General features: G+C 38.1%; 1 long non-coding RNA gene across 1 annotated transcript; it reads right to left on the minus strand.

Annotated features, from left to right (window-relative positions):
• Positions 1-362: 362 nt before the first annotated feature.
• Positions 363-22,927, minus strand: LOC149785737 (uncharacterized). Its single transcript, XR_016413525.1, has 5 exons — positions 21,884-22,927; positions 21,255-21,376; positions 10,414-10,528; positions 934-1,040; positions 363-481 (listed from the first exon to the last, which is right to left on the minus strand). It is a non-coding gene; the product is annotated as an uncharacterized LOC149785737 (long non-coding RNA).
• Positions 22,928-23,692: the final 765 nt, after the last annotated feature.

Below are 23,692 nucleotides of genomic sequence, written 5' to 3' on the forward strand. Positions count from 1 at the left end.
GAAAGCTGCTTGTGTTTCTGAAACACATATTCCATACTGGTGGCAAGAATGTCCAAATCTACATTACAAAAATGAAAACATTACCATCCATCTAGGAGTTGCAAATGTATGAAATCCTCTTGTTGGGTAGTTTTACTAACAGGCTTTACAGCAGGGCCTTCCATTAGATTTAAATGTGGCAGGTAAGTTGACAAAGTAGGGTGGGGGGTTGGGGGGACCTACCCCAATGGGGATAATTCATTTTTTTTTTAAAGTAGCATGGTGTAAAGTAAAAGTAGATGGGCTGATAAGGAATCCACTGAATTTACAGACTAAAGGTTCAGACATTTGTTTTTAAGAGAAAAATGAAAGAAGGAAACAATACAACAGATATTTTAATATGACTTTAATGTTTATTTTCTAGATTTAATTAAGATTATGAATCAGAATCAGTCTCCAACTCCACTGTAAAGTTTATCTATTACTTCTTCTGCTCAGGCACCTGCAAATTAAAACAAAATTGTAATGCTTAAATAAAGTCATATCATCTCAGCACTAGTTACATATGCAGAAGTCATGTTAATCAGCATTATAAAAATGTATGAAATTTTCTTCACTGCACTTGTGCTTCCCTTACTATCATTAAGCCATGATACAAGATAACTTTGCACTTACTTGTCATTTCTGGCAAGTGGATGGTGCAATCAATTTGCACAAAGATGAATTTATTTCATCCAAATATTTCATGTGAATAAAAATTCCAAATGGAGGCACTTGTCCGATCAGACAAGATATATGCATATTGTAGTTAGCTGGACTCTAGCTCTGATAGTCCTGGGCAATAGGATAAGCTGATTTTGTTATCAGTTTAGAAATGCATCCGCTTTGCAAATACTATGCTTTAAAAGACGAAACTGAATCCAATATTGATGAAATAAGAGTCATTTGGATTACCTTGTTTTTTATCATTCTGCGTTGGTTGGGTGCATATTTGAGGGTCTCTGATATGGTCTCTTCCATTCCATTTGCCTTTGCTTTGCCATTAGTTTTCAAGCAGGCTTCTGCATGAGTAATACAATGTTTTAAAATAAGTTTCACAACAAAGGATGCATTGCATTTTTCTAAATGCCAGCAATAATCAATGGAATATTTTTAAAACATGTACTTTGAAATGTGTCTCAAGTTACTTTATCAATTCATTTAAAAATCTCTGGCAAGTCACATGAAAAACACAATTTAAATCAAGCCATACTTACTTATCAAAGACTTTCTCATTCACATCCTTTACCTCACACAATAAATATCAGCAACACCAACATTAAATTCACACAATCAGTACAAAACCTAGGTGTTACTCTGGACAGTACTCTCACATTGCACCAACATGTCATGAACATATGCAAGGCTGCGTATCTTGAGCTGAGACGCATCAGCTCCATTCTCAGATATCTTTCAGTTGATGCCACTAAAACACTTGTGTGTTCATTACTGCTTTCAAGACTGGACTATGGTAACTCAATTCTGTCTGGTTCATCTTAATATCTACTGCAGAGACTTCAAAAAGTTCAAAACATAGCTGCTTGGATCATACTTAGAGTACCACAATCAGAGCACACCTCCCCGCTGCTCTGTACCCAACACTGGCTATCCATTCGATCCAGAATCAAACACAACATTAGTTCTCTGTGCTACGTTTCACTGACAGACTCTAGTCCAACATACCTATCCGACCTCACCTATGTGTACACACAAGCAAGATACTTACACTCCTCTTCCAACAATCATATACTCATTATTCTCACTATGAAAACAAAGTCACATGGACAGCATTCTTTTGCATACCAGGGCCCAGCAACATGGAATGAATTGCCCACTGAACTTAGACACAAAGACGCAGTGATCCCATTCAAGAGTGCTCTCAAAACTACTTATTCTGACTACAAAAACAAACTTAATGACTTAATAATGTTAACTACCTTAAATATTCTCAGCATGTTTTTTATGTTTTCTAATTTCATGGTGTTTGTTTTTGTAATTATATCATTGTGTATGTTTTTATGTTGTCTAATGTTGCAAAGCGCTTAGAGCTTCTAAAGATTAGGCGCTATACAAAGTCCTCATTATTATTATTATTATATTTAGCTTGGATGAATATTTTTTAAATCAGTGGCCATAACTAAAAAATGGGATTTTGTTTTATGATCATAAAAGTATGTTGGACACCATCCATGATGTACAATGCTGTCTGACATTTCTATGCACCTAAGGTTTCCATCTCAAATATTAAAGCAAAATGCATACCGAATTTGACAGATTGATGAAAATAAAAAAAAGCAATGCTTACCATTTGAAAAGAGGCAATTGTCACTAGAATATTCTATTCAAAATGATATTAATTTTGGACACAGGGGATACCACCCCCATGTTTTCCTGACTCGTGATATGTCGGCCTATTCTGTGCACAGCTTTAAAAGATGTAATGTTTATCCATCGAGCTATAGAAATGAAATACATTTACTGTAGACTGTTTCTGTCAGCAGTTACGTTGAGTAATTAGGTCAGGTTTATAGCTAGTTTACAAAATTCAATGTAGAATGCCAATAAATGACAAGATGTATTTTTGCAAACTAAAGTGATCTTGAAAAAAGATTAGTAAAGTTTAACATTTTATAAAAAATAAGCTATTATGTGGAAAAGAAACAACAATGAAATAGGATGCAATGTGTTTACGTCTAGTTTTGGAAGGTACCGTCTCTAAGGTACCGTCATAATTGTACCGTAGTTTAATGGGTGGAAAGGCCATTGAAAGGTAAGGGCAGTGCGGAGACCATCGAGTATGTTCCAGAATAGCTGAATCTTTGTAGATACATAGATCCATTCGTAACTTCAGTCCGCAAGCGAAACACTGTACTTCGTATCCCAATCCTGACTCGGGTCCGAAGTAGACAAATCCTGTTCTAGCTAAAACATACGAAGAAGGTAATCCTTCCCTATCCGTAGGCCATTTTTGAAACATGTCCAATCGACGGGCACAATCACAATAGTCAGGTAAGAAGACTGGAAAATGGTAGGGTTTGAACTTGGAGTTCTCACTGGATTTCTCACTCGATTTCTTGCTGCGGCGAAGTCATCCTTCTGGTGGGTGGCTATCCTCTTACAACCAATGTTTTATACCGACATGTCCATACGGCAAAGTAAAGTGGGTGGGAAGCCGCACTCGCTTCTGCTACACGATTTGATAGACTTTTTCCAAGGGTCGACTGACGATGTGGTGTGTGGGTAAACGTACAATCTTGTTGGGTTGATAGGTGGTCACTATCTCTAGACTGCAAGGCTTCTTTCAATATGCCAAAGTTGACCACTCAACTGGTACGATAATTCAGAGTAAGTCCTTTCACTTTACACTTCGTGTGCACTTCTCCTTGTTTGGCCCAGTATTCGTAGCCGTAATTTTTGGGACCACCACTAACGAAACTTAGAATCTTGTCATCGGGGTGCTTGTCTGTCCAGGCTCCTAAACAGTCTCCTTCGATGTCAGGGTGCTGTTGACTCGGGTGATCGATATAAATGCAACTGTCCATGTCAAAGTACAAGACACGTTCCCCTAACAGTTCTAAAGCTTCGTACAATTTTAAGCGAGCATGAGCTGTCATGTAAGCTGCAATGATGACATTTCCAAAGGGGTCATCTTCTACAAAGTTCAGATCTTCTTCGTAATTCACCAAGATCAAATCCTCACGAACGACGTCCACGTGTTTCATGAATTTGGCTTTGTCGTGAATCATCTGAAAGTAGCGGGAAGGTTCGGTCAAATACTCCGTCTTGGGTAAACACGGTCATTGTGCCATTTTACCCCACAAGCAATTTAACATCACTTTGGCAAACGATCGCCTGCCTTCGTTTTTCTCAATGTGATCTGAAGTAATGCCTTCTTGTGCCCAGAATTTCTCTCTGAATGTCTTTTGGTCTTCGGGAGTGTGACACCAGGACAGATAGCCACTGGCTTCTTGCTCAGTTTCAAAAAGGCATCCACGTAGTCTGCGAAAATGCCTTTCTGCGTGGGGTCACCCTTGTGGAATTATTGTGTCTTGGGAAAGTGGCAAATTTCGTACACTTCTAACAGTTGGTATCCCATGTTCAGAGCTTTGCACAATTCTACGCTGACCCATGTCCCCGTCAAGGCCCGTTCTTCCTGGGTGTGATGACAAGGTTGATCTTGGTTGCACGTTTCAGCACAAGTACGGCACAAAGGAAACATAAGTTTGCCTTGGCAATGGCGAGGTAAGACGGGATGGTATAGGTTCGTGGGAGGCAAAACTTTGCACTTGATCAAGCCTTCGTATTGTCGAATGTTTTTTAGGTCGATGTGTTCGGTGAACAATTGTGGGTGCCCTGCAGGAAAGCAACAATATTTGCACACGTAGGGATACAGTGAACACACGTCCAAGTATATGATTTCTTCTCCTTTCTCTTCGTCAGCTTGGTACAGCAAACAGGTGGCATTGGTCCTTCCTCCGTACAAACTATCCCTCGGGTTCAGCGGGTCCATGAACTGGTAACTTTCCATGAGGCGTTTAAACTCGGGATCGGTGTTCAAACGGTGATTGTATTTGTGTTCCCACATTTCCACCATTTGGTATCCTTCCTGTTCTAACTTTAGGCGTGGCTGACAAATGGCCTGGTACAAGTCTTCCATGGTTCGTTGTAAGAACTGATTTTTAGTGCCGCGGTCAGGGTAACAGACGGGACATCCGTGAAATAAGCAACCGTTAAACTCGTACATGATCTTGGGGTTTTCTAAGTCCCAGCCATTGACCGAATGCATTCCGATGATCTTTCGCCCTGTCCGTTGCGGGCATGCTGAATCCATTTGTCTTCCTTGTCGCACAAGTAATGCAACCAGCATGGGGCTTTGACCGAGTATTGACGTTTGACATAGTTGGTCGTTTGAGGACTGATGACAGCCACAGTGTTTTCAAGCATGAATCATTGTCAGTAGACTAAGGAACACGCTTTGGCAATGGTGCAAGCCTCTTTTAAATGATCAACCCCTCCGTGTTCCATGAACAGTTCTCGAAATTTTCCACAGCATCGCCGTAAAATGTCCATGTCGGAACGACGATACTTTAGCATTTCTTCCTGAAAGTCGAAAGGGTCGGAGGCGTGAGCCTGGTACCAAGCGTAGAAAGTTTCTCGTTCGGTACGCATGTTGTCAGGGTCGTAATAGTGAGCCTGAGGCAAATGGGGTAGAACGGCGTGTTGATTGGCTTCTGTATTGAAAAAGTGTGGAAAGTACCCTTTAGCCATTTCTGTCATTCCAAACATTTTAGGCATTCGACTCAAAGGCATGGCTAAGTAGCTCATCGAATCTTTAAACTGCACTTGTCCCACTTGCATGAAAATGATTTTGGCTCTGTTCAAAGTGATTTTAGGACGCTCGATGCCACGTTCCGTATAACATCTCAAAAGAAACTGTCCATCATATCCGGAGAAATTGTGAGCCATCACCGTGGCATGACAATGACAATCTCCATAATAATGTTCGATGTCCTCTTGGCTCCACGTCTTGTCGATGGGGTCTAAGACCCATTGTGTGAAATCGGCTAGTGTGTTCGGTCCTTGAAAGATTTTTTCACGCCCTCCAGGAATCTTACTGCAGTGAGGGCAATAACTCAAGATAGGTTCTTGAATCACTTCTCGCACGCTCGATGAGCCACGCAGAAATTAGGAATGTGAATACTGATCTCTTGCATGCATTCGAAATCGAAAAAGATGAAATTGCCTTTCTTCTTCTTGTGACCATCCTCTTTCTCTGGTTGGGATTGGTATTTTTGTATGTAGCATTGGTGTTCCAAGTCCACAATGCAGTGACAAATGTGACATTTTTTCTTTCCTGAACATACGTGTGCCTTGGTACTGTTGATACATAGACCTTGTCCACACATTGGGCACAATCTCAGGAGTTGACAAGCACATTTCTTCTGTGAACCTTGCATCTTCAGATGTTGTTGGTAACAGGCAGGGCTGACAAATGTGCGCAGACAAGCAGGACAATGCACTGGTTCTTGCCCTTCGCTCAGACAGGGTTGAGAGGCCAAACATCCTGAGCATTTCGATCCACAATGTTTGTGTTGCTCTCGATTATTATAACCATCATAAGTCACATTTCTCACAGTAATATTTGTATCCCAGGAATCCAGTGATAGTGGTAATGGTATCGAAATGGTCATCGTGATGATAGAGGTGAATGTATTTTCCATCCTTAAAGTCTTTCCCTCGAAACAACAGAGACCCGCGCACTTCTTGAGGGTGCACTTTCAAGGTGTATCGTGGAGCTAGGGCATCTTGCAATTTTTGCATCTCAGGAATGCCACAGGATGTGTCTTTGGACAGGCATGCTTGTTGTAACAGAAGTTCTGCTTCATTTCGTTGTTTGGCTCGGTTCGATTTTCGAATGTTCTCCCAGGCTCTTTTCCATTCTACCGTGTCGTTCTTGTCGGCATAGGTTCATCCCACCACGATGGCTTGGGCTAAACACATGTGGTCTTGAAAATTGTTAATTTGGACAAGACTTGTTTTGGTAATGCGAAGGTTGTTGACCAATAAGGTCTTTCTGCATTGTCCGGTCCCTTGAGGAGGAGAGACGTGGGTCATGTCCAGTGTGGCTTTTCCATCGGTGATGTCAAACTGGTCATTAGATTGTTGCACGTGTTGAATCTTGTCCATGACTTTGGAAGTGGTCAATTCTGCAGGGCTGCTAAACTCGATCCAAACGGGATTTCAAGCCGTCATGTTGTATGGAAAGTCTCAAGCGATCATCTTCTTTGGGTTGACATTGTCGCTTGAGTGTGGTGAGCAAAGAATCCCACATGTCGGTGATGAACCCTTTTGCTTTCTCTAACAGTACTTCAGACTTGAAATCTTTAAACTTCACTGTGTATTTGTAAGCCGTAGTTCTAAATTTTCTAGAGGGACGCTTTTCCGTCTCTCGAATGTCATAGTACTTTTCAGGGTTGACTAAGGGTGGTAAACTTTGTTTAGAGGGTTTGGATTCTGGTTCACTCATGTCCTCTTCAAAATCACTGGCATGAATTTGTGCCAAGACTTCAGCCCTAGTACGAGGCGATAGATCACGTTTCTGCCTCTTACTTTCTTCTTCTTTCTTCTCAAATGAATTGGATCATTTCATCTCGATAGCAAAAAGTCAAATGACTAAAGTTTAAACACCATGGATTAATTTATAGTCATAGCAGACCAGCGTATATAAAGGGTATGTGTCTTGTCCTTTCACTATTCATTTCACTCTCAAACTGAGCACAACAATGGAAGAGACTACCAAGATTGAACGTTTCATCAGAGCTTTGCGAGGGGTCATTAGAAAATTCTCTTCAGACCAGCCGAGGGACTACTCTCCTTCCTTTCAAGATAAAAGTCAAGATACTTGCTATATCTGTCAGAAGAAAGGGCATTGGTCTTCAGAGTGTCCAGACCGTCAAAAAAGAAAAAAAAGGGGTTAGAAGAGACAAAAGTCAAGATACCTGTTATTATTGTCAAGAAAAAGGACATTGGTCACCAGACTGCCCAAAAAAGAAACAAGAGGAGTCAGAAGAAGAGAGGGATTCTTCAGAGGAAGAGGAAGAAGAAGAGGAAGAAAACAGACAGGTGAAGAAAAAGAAACAGGAGAAGAAAAGAAGGGAAGAAAGTGAGGAGGAAGAGGAGGAAAAGACTATGACGGTGAAGAAATTAAAAAAACAGAGTGAACAATGAGACAGAATAAGTCTATGAACTTTTTAAAGTGCTCTGTTGTGAATTGTGAATTGTAAATATTTATAAAAGAATAATTAATTATAAAAGGTAAGTGTCTTTGGGTTTTGATTTTAAAATAAGAACCTACACTCACGCACACTCGTACACAGACAGGTACTATTGGGTAAAATGGTTTTTTTTAGTTATTGGCAATTGAAAGCCTATCTCTTTTCGAGAGATGTGGATGGCCCTGAAAAGGGCCTTTTTTGGTGTAAGGGGTGAGTTTAAACAATCAACTTTAACTGTCTTAAGCCTTTGCCATGGCCAAGGCCTACTTCTGGACTGCGTACTGTTGATGATGATTTCGTTGAAATCACTAAGGATGGTGCAGTAGGCGTAGTCACAGGGTTGGAGTGTTTAGCTTGGGAAGGTCGTATTCTCTTCGGCTGTAATAAAGAAGTCTGATACATCTGTTTCAGACTTCTTAACTAAAATGTCTAACAGTACCGTGACCGTTTGATTTTGACACCCTTGTTTCTTTGCTGCTGCGTCTTCTTCTTCTTGTTTTTTTCTTACCTCTTCTTCTTGCTGCTGTTGCTGTAGGAGAAAAGCTTGTTCCGCTTCCTTTTGCTGTTGTATAAATTTCTCCAATTCTTCTTTCTGTCTCTGTCTAAAATTTTCCATGTGCGGTAATGAAGGAGAAGGTGACGAAGGTTCAGGAACAAATTCTTGCAAGGTAAAAAAATCCACAAAATCCCAATTCACCTCTTCTGAAAGTAAGTCTGGGTTCCCTTGGGTAGTCTCCACCATCAGTGCACCCAAACTGATCGTTTTCTGAGTTTCCGTCATGTTGAAAAACTGTCGCTTAGATTGACTACGCACAGGCGCTAGCGAATCTATATAGACTATGTGACGTCACAGACTGCTCTCTTCGGATTGGACGTGGGCTGACTGAATTTTGTAACGCGTGTTTGGATTGGTCAACAAACTCAATCCGTTTCAATCCTTCCTCCCCCTATAAATAAGTACAGTTCACTGCATCCCTTCACCTGTTACTCAGCACCCCAACATGTGGACCGATGTACAATCTTCAACGCTTGTGTCTTCGATGATGTTCCGGACGGACATATCAATGTATGTCCGATCCAACTGGACAGTTATCCACAGGACAGACACCAGCCTGTGGATGCGAAGAATCTTATGTGGAGCATCAAGGATGCCTCAAAAGAGTCTTAATCTATGGTCCTGCAGTCAGGCACAGCCTAAGGTCAAGAAGAAGATGTCACAGATGCCCTTTATGTTAAGGGTATATTAACATAAAACCAAAGGCCCTTTTCAGGGCCATTCCTATCTCTCGAAAAGATCTTGACTTTCAATTGCCTACCCCTTTTTTTATTTTTTTGTTTAAAAAAATAATAAAAAAATAGAGACCCCTCCCTGTTTCAATTTTCGCCTGTTCCATTTTCATAGACCCATCAGGTCGGGACCTTATTAAAATAGGGTCCCGACCCTGTTCCATTTCCCCTAGTCCCAAGACAGTCCCACGATTTATTCCCCATGTTCAATTTCCCTTGTCCCTAGAGTGAATAGTTTTTTTTCTTTCTCCCATGTTAAATTCCCCTTGTCCCTAGAATGGATACTTTTTTTTCTTTCTCCCATGTTAAATTACATAGTCCCCAGAGTGGATATACCCTTTTTAACATGGAAGTTCCCTAGTCCCTAGACCGTCCCTATTCACTACTACCATTGTCATTACCAGCCTGAAACCAAATTTAATGCCATTTGTATAAATTCATTTCAAATAAATATTATGATATAGTTGAAGTGTAAAGTCAAGCAAGTATTCTGTTTGCAGATTTTACATTTTAGATATTATAGTAAAGTCATATTTTCTCTTGTTTAGTAAACTTTATTGCAACTGGTTCCAAAATAGTAAATCTTATTTAATGTTCATTCACCAGAATAGGTATTAATACAATCCCGAATTAACTGTATGGTACTAAAATATACCCTGATCTTGTGTGAGATTGTAATATACAGAACTATACCTCAAGACAACAATAATATATTGAATTTATATTGTATCAAGACTGTCATGGTTATGAACTCCAACTTTATTCAGGTTTTTTCATAATAAATGATCATCTTGTGCTATGGTTGAAAAGAAATCAAAGTTCAGTTTAACTCCATTCTCTCCACATTTGTAAGTTGTTAAGAGGCATACTCATCCTCAGTGTTATAGTAAAATGTAATCTTATTTGGATCAATCTTGGTGGTGTAATATATGAATGGAGAAAGAATATTATCATCCAGATTAAAATATGTTTTATTCAGACTCTACTAAAATTTTTAGTTGGATATGGGTTACGGAGCCTGATGTGTACGAACAAAGCAATGTGTACCATGACCTTTTTAATTTAACATTTTAAACTCCTGCAGAAGAAAGAGATTTTTTAGATCCATTAATCTGTATTAACAAAAACATTTCTTCAGTATGATTTTCAATTACTTAGTATTGACAAAACTCATATTTTAAAGTTGTTGTTTTTTTGTGTTTGGTTTGGCCTTTTATGGTAAACCAACACAAGTAAGTTATTTAGTGCCAAGGCACTTTAAGTATAGTGCCTTGCCCAAGGACACACCATGGTAGCTAACCCAGGTTGGTCTGATGGTAGAATTTGAACCTACCTTATTTCACAGGTCCAGAAAGCTAACCACTGAGCCACTACAGCTCCCCATCTTATAGTGGAATGCTGGTATACTTTATGATCAAGAAGGATGGGTTGGGGTATGCATGTTGCATCTGAAAAAAGTGATGGAATTTTTGTTTACATAATATTTTAGTCATACAATATGAATCATTTTCTATAGATTTAAGATGTATCAGATCAAGTTAAGAAAAATCATATATTCTGTTTCCTGGGAATGTACTAAAATTCACTGTTATTGTTTGATTTTTTGGTAGTAAGCTTACTTGGTATTTTTTTCTTTTTAACTTGAATACCTAATTTGTTAACATCCTATTCTAAATCTTCAGAGTTCTGTCTATTAAGTGACAACTGTTGATACATGTAGGGAAGTTTTTGTTTATATCTTTTGATTTTTGTGATTCTGGAAGTTGCAGTATTTGTTGTTGTATTATAACCATTTCAGTAATTTAATGAATGCAGAGTATACTGCTCTATAAATGAAATTTAAGTGAAAATAATGTAAAAGTATGTTTCACTGCAAATATAAATTGTTTAAAATAATATATCATTTATCATATGACTATTCAATTGTGGTAACTAGTATTCCATCCAATATCTATATATTAAAATATGTCTTTTCATACAGCTGGTGATCATTTAGATACAAGTCCAATTGAACATAATCAAATTATCAATGCAGGTGTTTTTATTAGTAGTAGTATTGCAAGTATAAGTGTTAGTATTAAGATTTCATATACAGGTATGATAAGTGTATCATAATGTTTAAATGATGCTCCTTGTTACAACATAAAATATGTTCACTGAAACAAATGGTTCACTGGTAAATTGGCAGCAAAGGTCTTCACTGAATTATGTTGCATAAACTATTTTACAATAAAACATATATGATGCATCTCAATTATGATGAATGTGAGGAGGAGGATTAATAATAATGCAATTTAAGTTATCTTCATAACATAAGTTCTAGCAGATGTGTAATTTTTATGTGGTTCATCATCAGTTTGAAACTGGTCTGTGATTTCTGGATCTGGACATACCTGGTCCCCTGCTGTTGTGCTGCTATGGTCTTTACAGTTCATTAGGATATCAGTTACACTTGGTTTACATTTAGAACCCCATGGGATGGAATGCCCAGTTTGAAACTGAGAGAATGGTTAATTATCCATAATATAACTCCTGCAGTTATTATTAGGTTTGATATCAAGGTCTTTCTTTAAAAGCTTTTCAACTCAGGTTCTGTTCTACCATACAGATAAATAAAGTCAAATTCAAGGCTTTCAGATTTGTCCAGTTTGTTTCATGTGTTGCGGCAGACAGACTGTATATTGCCACTGTACCATATAAATATCAGTGCTTAGTCTGCTCTCAGTTGCTGTGGTTTGATTAGTTACAAGTGTCATCACATGTGACTAATTATTGACCAATGTAATGAAACTTGTATAATTAGAAGGCTGTATTTAAAAACTCTAAAGATCTTAAAAAGAAAATTGGATCGGGGTAAGTAAAACCTTTTACTTTGACCATTTGGCTAGAAAATAATTTTCAATAAGTTTAAATTGGATAATAGTAATATAATAATTAATTACACAAATCAGAATAAAAGCTATTTGCATATCCCCTTACAGCTGTTGCTTTTTCATAGTACTAAATAGAATAAAGTATAGTTAAGACAGATAGCTTTAAGCTAGAATTAAACTCAAATAAATTGCAAGAAATCAAAACAAACCCAGGATTAAAACTAAAGAAATATCCCGTCATATATACCTTACATCAAATAAAGAAACTCAAGATGGATAACAACAAAATTAATGTCACATCATCAAATAGTTATCTCAGCTGCCTGGTCAACCTAAAGGCAGATAAACTAAGGCAAACTTACTCCGAAGCAGTCTCATCCCCCCAAGAGAAAAACGACAGATACAGTTCTTAACGCCAATTTTCAACTCGACCCCAACTGACTCGATGAGTAGACTCTACCTGTCACCAAGCGTAAACGAGAATGTGGACAATCTACCGAGTAACCGCAAAACTACATCCGACATGAGTACCCAAACTGAGGAACAATACTCAACAAGCACAAAAACAACCCAGACCACGCTGGTTAAAAACACTAGCAGCCAGGGGACTCAAACTGAGAACCTACTAGATGAAACAGAACGCCCTCACCCTACCACAAATAAAGCAGTCACACACGACTCAACAAAAGGTAAGAATAATAGGAAAACCAAATCCCAAATACCAGTTAGAAAGAATAAGGAACACACTAACTGTCAGAATACAAGACCCAGCAAGCCGGTTATGGACAACGAAACAAAGTCAGCTAAAGAGACAAACACCAGGGGAAAAAAGACCAGTCTGCAAAATATCCAAAACAAGAAACACCCCGCTGAACTGACTCTCTTCGTCAAGGGAGTAAATTCCAAAATAACGAAGTTAGCCTTTAAAACCATAGCATGGCAATTGAACAAACATCACCAAGGAGAATTCACGCTTAAAAGCACTAGAGACGACTTGCTGATAATCAAATGCACCACTGAACAACAGATTGCCAAATATATGGAAATTGAAAGAATAGACCAAATAAATGTTCAGGTCACTAGACACAACAGAACAAAACAACACATAGACCCAAACCCCCCAAAAACACACAACAAAGGAGTCATATATGTATCAACTCAAAATAAAACCAATGAAATAGTAGACTACATAAGGAGTAAAGGACAGGAAGTAGAGAAAGCAATCCGCCTAAAAACAAGAAGGGGAAAGGATAGCACTGCAGTGGTACTCTTTTTTAAGGGCGCCACCCCAGAAACTATCAAAATAGCCGAAAAACTCGAGGCTAAAAAAATTTTTGCTTTCAAAAACAAACCACGGTTCTGTGGCAACTGCAAAAATTGGGGGCATTACTCTAAGAGTTGCGGAAACCTATTCTGGTGCAATCAATGTGGTCTTCACCACCCAGACCGGAAAACATGTAGCGCCACCAATCAGCACTGCGCTAACTGTAGTGGTAACCACAAACCAAACCACGCAGAATGCCCCAGGGCTCTTAGAGAAGCCCTAATAGTCGAATATATGATCTCCCATGGGGTAAACTATAAGCAGGCCAAAACAAAAATCAGGATACCAAAAACAAAATAAATAGGTAGCACCCTCACTGGTAGGAAACACGCATAAAACGAAAACAACAGTAAATTAAACAAACTATTAAGACTTTTTGCACTAGAGATGGATTCCAGAGCAGAAATCAAAATATGGCAATGGAATGCACGCGGCCTTAGGGCCCACGCTGACCAACTAAATAACAAAATACTTGAACAGGAAAGAAAACCAGATGTTATATGCATACAAGAAACCCACCTAAATGATACCTCACGTATCCCAAACATCATAGGCTACAACACCAAATACCTAAAGCATCGATCCCCCACAGCAAGAGGAGGGGGGTTAGCAACCTTTGTTAGAGATGGAATTACATCAGAAATGCATAAATTAACAGATAGTAGACCGCCCAATGACTTCGAAATACAGATAGTCAAAATAACCGCTCAAACTAAGCAGGTACTAATCGTTAACCTCTATGAAACAAATGAGCAGCGCAATTTAAGTGCAGACGAAACAATCAAAATGATTAAAGACTGTGGAGAATGGGTGGTAATATGCGGGGACTTCAATGCGCACAATGAACTATGGGGGAGTCAAAAGACGGACATTAAAGGAAAAATTGTAGAAAAATGGGCACAAAAATGCAACTTAGTTTTTCTAAACAACGGAATGCACACCCGGATAGATGACAGAACAGGCCACACATCAGCAATAGACCTATCTCTATGCACACCAAGATTAACAGGCATTTCTGATTGGCAAGTTGATGAAAGCGACCCTATGGGAAGTGACCATTACCTTATAAATATAGAAATACAAATTAGAATACCTCAAAATAAAGCGTCCTTCACACCAAGATGGAAATACGAACAGGCCAACTGGATTAGGTTCAAACAGATAGGTGACTCAATCGACCCAGAAACCATATATCACCGGGACATTGACACCTTTAATGACAAATTAATAGAAACCATTAACACAATGGCCCAAGAAACAATTCCTAAAACTAAAGGAGTAGCACCCAAACCCACGGTGCCCTGGTGGAATAATGAATGTAAAATAGCAATTAAAGAGAAAAAAAGAGCTCTAAACAAATTCAAAAGAACTAAAAATAATAGGGACTTTAACTACTACAAGGAAAAGGAAAAAACTGCCAAACAAACTATTATGATAGCTAAACAAAACTCATGGAGAGAATTCTGCTCAAAACTAGATATTAACACAAAATCGAAGGAGGTGTGGCAAAGAATTAAAAAAATGAGAGGCAAAACTAAATCAATAACCCCCAACATACCTGGACAAAACAACAAACATAAGGCAGAATTATTCGCAAACTATTTCGCCAACATGTGTAGCAATACCAACTTAGAGGATAAGTTTAAAAATCATAAAAGGCAATTTGAGGAAAGCAACTCTGACAACATAAAGGAAGCAGGAAATAATGACGGCCCACTAAACCTTCCGTTTACAGAAGCCGAATGGAGAAAGGCCCTCGCCGGCAAAAAGACCACATCCCCCGGGGAGGATACTTTGGGGTATGAAATGTACAAGAACCTACCCAAAAAACTTGTCACAATTGCACTTAACCTCATTAATAAAATATGGGAAACCGGTACCATACCTATAAGATGGAAAAAGGCAGTAGTGGTCCCGATTCTTAAGCCTGGAAAACCCTCAAGCGATATAAAATCATACAGGCCCATATCACTAACAGACAATATATGTAACATAATGGAAACTATGGTAAACAACAGGCTGAAATACCATTTAGAAAGCAAAGGACTACTAGCTAATACACAGAGCGGGTTTCGCAACTACCGAAGCACAATAGACCAACTCATGAGACTAGAAACCGCTGTCAAATTAGCATCTAGAGAAAAATTTTAAAAATCCAGATATGTTACAGCCATCTTCTTAGACATGGAAAAAGCATATGATCTAATGTGGACTAAGGGACTGATAAGTAAACTTAAACCATACGGAATAACTGGCAATATATACAAATTTATTGCTAACTTCCTAACCGATAGAAAGATACAAGTCAGACTAGGACAAGACTACTCCGAACGATACAAACTGGAAAATGGCACGCCACAATGAAGCGTAATCAGCCCAACTTTATTTAATATAATGATAAACGACCTGGAAACAGCGGTAAAACCCAACCACCTTGACTTATCCCAATTCGCCGATGACAGCGCCGTATGGAAAACTGGCAACCCAGCCAGCAGAGAAACGACCAAGCACTTACAAAAAGGACTAAACGATATAGGAAATTGGACAGATAAATGGGGATTTAAATTGTCACCTCTAAAAACAGTAGGCATAGTTTTCAATCCGGGAGGTGGCCACCCCCCACCCACTCCAAACTTAACCCTAAAGGGGGTACCCATCAAATTCGAAAAACAAGCGACACTCCTAGGTATGGTATTCGACCACGAACTCACGTGGGCAGCTCATATCCAAGAACTCGTAACGAAGTGCAAACGAGACATCAACCTCCACAGAAACCTCAGAGGGGTGAATTGGGGGGTTGATCAAAAAACACTCGTTACCCTATATAGAGCACTTATAAGAGCAAAATTGGACTACGGTTGCCAGGTATATGGAGCGGCGAACGCCACGTTACTAAAGAAACTAGACACAGTCCAATCAAAAGCGCTAAGGGTATGCACCGGCGTCCTAAATGGTACCCCCACACAAGATATCTTAATAATAGTAGGAGAACCCCCGCTAGACCTAAGGCGGAAGGAATTGATGCTGCGATACTCGACTCGAATATCAATACACCAACCCAACCACCTCACGCTACAAGCCCTCTTAGCATGCGACAAACCATTCGATACAAAAGGAAAAAATAAAAAAATACCTAGTGGGAAAATAATTATAGAATTAAAAAGGAAATTTCAAATCGCAAATATCAACCCAGAAAAAATAAGGTACTACCCAGACCCCCCGTGGACCTGTCCCACACCACAAATAGATCTTAGCTTACGTAAACTAGGACAAAAACAAAATGACCCGATAGGACTAAGAGCATCAATACTAACGTACATTGACAACAAATACGAGACATACACGCAAATCTTCGCAGATGGATCAAAAACCAAAAATCCAAATAAAACTGCAGCAGGGATAGTGATCCCAAAATTAGATGTCGCCGTTGGAAAAAGACTCCCAGACCAATGCGCTATATACACGGTAGAATTCATGGCAATACTAATGGCATTAACATACGTCAAAACATACCCCACAACTAAGGCAGTCATTCTAAGCGACTCTTACAGTGTACTACAATCGTTAGCAACAGACCAATCCAAGAGCAGACCTAATATGATTAATCATGCAAGATCGCTACTTAAAGAGATTGAAAAAAACAACAAACACGTTGAATTCGTATGGATACCCTCTCACATCCATAATCCCAGGCAATGACAAAGCAGATGCAGAAGCAAAAAACGCCACAAACGAACCAAAAGCCCAAAATATAGCATACAGCGTCACTGAAATCAATAACATGGGGCAAGATCAATGACATGTGGCAAGAGCTATGGGAAAAATCGGATGCAAACAGTCTAATACACACGATGATGAAAAAAGTAAGTAGAAAAGTCGAAAGTCCGACCTTCAAAAATCCATACGATATAACAATAATAAATAGAATAAGAACAGGTAAAACACTATTGGCAGGATGCGCAGGGAAACACATAAAAAGGGGACCAACCGAAAACTGCCCCTACTGCCCAACTCCAGAAACAATCGCACACTTAATAAATATATGCCCCAAATACAACCAGGAAAGGGCCGAACTAAAATCTCAACAGGAACAAATAGGAGAACGGTGGACATACCCGGAGTTACTTGTGGCAAAAAACAATAACATAGGAATGACCTATAATAACATCATGACATTCATTAACAAAATAGGCAAAAGGGGACAAATCTAAACCGAATGAAGGGTTGGGTATAAAGAGAGACCATGTAAAGAAATTAAAACCAATAAACCTAAAAGATCGAACCAAAAAAGAAAAAAACCAATCAAAATATTACAAATCACTGTTTGGGAATTGTGACGGCCGGCTCGGGCTAGTGGGTTCACAGACTGACACCGCCGCTCATAACCCGAACAATAAAAACCAGATAAGGACGAATATTACAAAATCACTGTTTTGGAATTATAATGGCATGCTAGGCCCCGTAGGTTCAAAAAAAAAAAAAAAAAAAAGAAAAAAAGGAAAAAAAAAAAAAAAAAAAAACAAAAAAAAAAATATTAAAAAGTAAATCAAAGACCAGTCAAAATATTACAAATCACTGTTTGGGAATTGTGACGGCCGGCTCGGTATCGTGGGTTCACAGACTGGCACAGCCGATCATAACCCGAACAATAAAAACCAGATAAGGACAAAATATTACAAAATCACTGTTTCGGAATTATAACGGCATGCTAGGTCCCGTAGGATCAAAAAAAAATAAAAAAAAATATAAAAAAATAAAAATAAAAAAAATATACATTAAAATAAATCACAAATAGCTAAGCTAAACAAAAGTAACAGGTAAATAGCCAAGTGGTCAAAGCGAAGGGAAACAAAGGCAATCAAACCACCTCCCTCGAAGAAAACATCTCACGGCGAACATGGCAGTATCAAAAGGACAAGAAGGCCAAAATAGAAACGGACACGGGATAAGGCAGAAAGAGCTGAAATAAAGAAGAGCAGGAAAAGGCACAGGATGAAGTTAAACGTCCTAAGGCAGTAAAAGAAGAAAGAACAGGACACTTGCAGACCTTGGGGAATGAAGGCAGAAACAATGAAAAGAGTATGCCTCAAATAAACAAACCACCCCCACCCCCCAGTATGAAAAGAATTGCCTTCCCGAAATCAAACAAAAGAAATAAGGCCACCACCCCCCACATCTACTTATAAGTGTGAATGAGAAAGTGAGCGTGAATGTGTGTTGTCGGGATATGTGGGAAAAGCAGAAAAACGAACAAAAATGTCTATAGCCATCACACAAATATAGCATACACACTCCCTACCCACCTTTTTTTTTTCTTTTCTTTTCTTTTTTTTTTTCTTTTTTTACAAACAAATTTTACCACATAGGGCTTTCATTCTGACCCACGAAAGCCCTCTTTTGACCAACAACTTACTGGCCCTGAAACACACTGATTGGTTTAAAGCCACACGTACGAAATACTTAACCAAATTGAGATCTCCAAAACAAAATAAATGGCTACTAAAAGCCTACTAGATGTGAAAAAATTTTCGGAAAATTCAAGTACGCAAAGTACACAAAATTTAATAGACCTTACAAAAGATAGGAAAATTCACAACTCAGGAATATCTGAAGCGTATGTGACAATCACATGTTTGGCAAGATAGTACAGGAATAGCCCAATAAATATAGGGAACTGGGCATTGATTGCAACGAAAATTTCATAATACTGCTGCTGGTGTGCTTCGGTTACTGCCTGAAATGAGAGAGGAAGGAGATGCAGGATGCAGAAACAGACCACCAACGGAGTACAACGATGGAGAAGGTTGCAGCGATGAGAGCCTGGGCGGGACCTTTTGGGGCACCTGGGCTTCGGCTTGCTTGCTTGGGGGCATTGTATAAGTTAATCGCTAAATTCAAAAAGTACACAAGCGTGTACAAACTAAACAGTCACACATACCGAAAGGTGCACGTGACTTTAATCCAATGAATGAATGAAATGTGTGCTAGAGGGTAGGGTTAGCAGTTATACTCCCAATTATGTTTGTGATGAGCAAAAGCAGCTGCACAAATTTGAGCTTTTAGTTTGGTTCTGGTAGGGTCAAAGGATGCAGGTACATTTTACATTCATTTTTTACTAGAAATAGCTATTTTCAATATTTTTCTGTGACAAGGCAACTAAAAGAATCAGTATGTGCCTTATGCATGAATAAAGTTCACTAGTACTATAACAAATTAGCATACTTTTCATCACCCCTCTACCATCAAGATTTTTTTATATTTACCTCTGTAGCAGACACAAATAAAAGTCGGCAGCTCATTTGCAGACTAAGTTACGCATATGATCTCCAATGCTCATCTAACTGTGACAGGCAGTCACCAACAAGCCAACCTATTTCCATGCCTAACTCAAAGTAAATCTGAACCACATTATAGATTTAGCTTATGTGTAAATTTATAAATGCTAGGCTTGTGATAATTAGGTTCATGCCTTCTACCTTAAAAATTAGAGGGATGTCAAAATATGAAACTATCCAGTGAGACCTATGATGTTAATTTTAATCCCTATGGGATTTGTGACATAAAAAACCCAAATGCTTTATGTATTAAAAGGTAACTAATGGGGGCAGGATCTGCAGTGAATCAATGGTTAGTATGCTAGACTCCTGATAAAAATGTTTGTGTTAAAATCCTGTTATCAAGTCAACCAGGTTACCTACTGCAATGTACCCTTGCCTTACTCCAATTCCCTCAGTACTCAGTAAACAACTAGTGTTGCTGTACATAACAAAACCAGTCCATATTGATTTTACATATTTTACTAAATCCTGACAAAAATAATTCTCTAAATAAAGAATGATTAATATGTGATGGTCTCACATGTAATCAAACTCTTCCAAGCTTTTAATGATATGAACCGATTTATCAATGTTTATCAAATTTGCATGAAAAACTATTTCTTATTTGTCATCAAATATGTTCAATGTTTTGATCATATAAGCATTTCTGCTACATTAGATCAAAATAATCTTTTTGTCAGAAATAGAGCCCTTATAGTATTTGCAAGGTCAACCAATCAGATGCAGAATTTGAGTTTAATATGAATGAATATTTTTTTTACAAAATTGCTCTTTTGCTATATCTTGATGAGATAAATCTATTCACCAAGTCTGATGAAATTAATGAGAAATAGTTTTAAGAGCAGTAGCAAGAATGGCTAGTGAGATGTAGAACCACCACATTATATGCATAGATTTTGCTTATAGCCTCAGACATACAAGCAAATAATTAAACAAGTCAGATCTAAATTGGATCATAAACACTGTTGTGCAAATCATAAGAAACTCTGCCAATCAGATGCAAGGTCACTTCACTACCATACCTTTATCACACTCATAATAAGCATCATTGTGAAACTTGACTCTATAAGCCCAATGGCCAAGCATGATCAAACTTGAATCAGCAGTAGTGGTTATAACCTCATGTATTTGTATGCATCTTCACTTCTTCAATCTAGATCTCATTTATATAAGCATGTATTCTACGTTTAGTAAAAACTGCACTACATGTATAAATATTGCATGCGGTGGTAACATACTCAGATGAAAGATCACCTTATTATTATTAATGGTTAACACTCATCAAACTTCAAGGACAACTTAATGATTTTAGCCTATATTGTGGAAGTATGGCTTTTAGGCTGGTTAAAAAACTCAACTAATCTTATACATGATCACATGTATATACTTGGATTTTGCTCATTATTAGATTTATCCAAGATGTTGATTTAAGCCCAAAACCAAGTTTTATATAAACAAATTGATCAGAACTATGGACTCCAAAGTAGCTAATTTCTTACTGTTGAAAGACAGAAGGGGATGTGAAATAAATAACACACTCTGGACCATTACATAAACCCACTTAGCCTTTTGACCAGTTGAGATAAAATATCAACAATAATGTTAAATAAGATTGATAAATTATGTTTTCTCACATTACCTCTAGCCCTTTTCAACATGGATGGTATTTTTCTTCCACATATGTCAGCTCTTAATTAGTGGCCCTTTCCCATCATGAATGTTGTAGGTGAAACTGTCAGAATTAGGCTTTTTAATTTATATCTGTAGAAGAAAAAAACTATTGGTCTGCATATATCAATGTCACCATTTCTGTATTAGATTAAAATACCATATGTGTGTGTGTGTGTGTGTGTGTGTGTTAATTTTAGAATTTAAGCAAACTTGTCTCCATGTGTTTATTTTAAAACTGATGATGATAACACATAACAGGTTCAATGGATAAAATGTTATTTCTTACTTCTTACAACTGCTCATTATATCTGAATTTACATTCAATGTTTGTTTTAATTAACATATTTGGGATATTGGGCAAATTATTTATTTTGTAGTTTATCATTATATCATTTACCAGTCTTTTATCATTCAAATATGTAATATAGTACCATTATACTGACTTCATATTCTATATGATATCCCAGCAATACATATTAAGCAGATAAGTGCAAATAAAAATGTTCAGAATGTAAAATTTACTCCAAGCTCAAAGAAGATCAGCAAAAGATAATATCCAACAAATTACCAAACAAAAAGCGAAGTTAACGCAGTTACCTTTATTATGACGTCTCCAACACCAACGGTACTGTACAGCTACGTCTTCTGAGTTTTACCGTCATCTTGTCTTTCAAACCAGAATTAATTTCTTGAGCTCTTACAAAATGAAGAAACTTTTAAATACTATAATTTAAGCAGCTTCTTTACATGCCATCAGATAAATTATGGCACAGTGTTATGTCTGTCAGCAAAACGCAACTTCACATTTGGACGGCGCGCTGTGTGGGCATCGCCGACACAGCAACTGACATGAATTCTCTATTAGCAGACAATGATTCGGAATAAATCCTTCGCAAATCTAACATTCTCGATTTTTCATAGTTCCACTTTTCATTGTTGCATCTGTTTGATTGTACAATTGCTAATGATGTTCAATGAATCAACTTCAATTCATCTGCTGTCTGAAATCCCGGTTCAGTTGGTATTTTCTTCCGCGCATGATGCCGTGTAAATAAAAGATACGGTCGACATTCAAAGTGGTTTAGGTTAATTTATTATTTTTCTTTATTAAGGTCATTTGCAGAAAGTGTTTCGCTAGGGTGAGAAAAAAAATATAACAAAAAGAAAACTTTCTTTTCCAACGCTAATACTGTATATATTTCAATTTGTGATTGATGCTATAAATAAAAAAAAATGATAATAAAGCATTTTAGCCCGTGGCTTCGGCACGGCACTCGTTTTTGTGGGTTTTTTAAAATGTTGTTAGTGTTGTTTTGGGGTTGTTTTTTGTGTGTGTACCACACTATAAAACATACCAGGTATTAGGCCTAACGTAGGAAAAGAAATTATCCTCTATTTATTACTATTCTTACTGTCAAATGACGCAAAAGTGATCAAATTGCTATTAAGATTTTGTTTTGTATAACACTTACCGCTCGTTTTTCTCGAGATAAAGCAGCCACTTCAAAATGATTATAAAATCTGTGACAGATGAAAAACGTGGTTTAAATAATTCGTAATCGCCTGCCTTAAAATACTGTAGGAATTTGCTAATGTATTTCATGGCCCTCGTTTGAATAGATACCAACGATCATGTATATCGACCAAATTTTGTATATTCCTGCCCACAATCATGTAATTTGTATTAAACCGTATATTACACGAGCGCTCTGTGGCAAACTCGGGGGGGGGGGGGGTCTCTATTATACCCAGAGGCGTAGCTATGATATTTTGCGCCCGGGGACGAACTATAAAATTGGCGCCCCAGCCCCCTCCCCGTTTAATCACATTTTTGAATATTACCCTTGTTTACTTATTATAATGTAACGTTGTAAGCCTCATTTTGGCGCCCCTGTACCTTGGCGCCCGGGGACATATGTACTCCCCTTCCCCCCCCCCCCCCCCCGCTACGCCTCTGATTATACCTGCTGTATCAGTTGAGAAATATATTGAACAGATCAGGCCCCAATACTCTCGCTCTGAAAAACATTAAAATAATTATATGCAGAATATCGGTAGGTCTCCCTCTTGCCGAAAATGTCAGCACCATATATATTTTGCAAGTAATGTAATGGGTATAATAACACACACACACACACACACACACACTTTTTGGGGAGTGGGGGGGGGCAACGGACAGAAGCCCCCATTTCCCAAAAAAAATAAAAAGTATTTTATATTTGTGTATTTCCCCCTCAGATGTGTTCTACGTTTTATTAAAACAAAATTTTATATAAAAAATTTAGTTTTTAGAATTTTTTATGGGGTATTTATGTTTCCATAGTGTTATCTAAAGGGTTGTTCGTCCGAGTCTGGTTTCCCTCACCTTGCTCGAAGTTCATTCCCTTGAAATGTTTTGTAACCTTT

Source organism: Sinohyriopsis cumingii, chromosome 13 (assembly GCF_028554795.1).
Source record: "Sinohyriopsis cumingii isolate HCF-2022 chromosome 13, ASM2855479v2, whole genome shotgun sequence".
Classification (NCBI taxonomy): Eukaryota; Metazoa; Mollusca; class Bivalvia; order Unionida; family Unionidae; genus Sinohyriopsis; species Sinohyriopsis cumingii.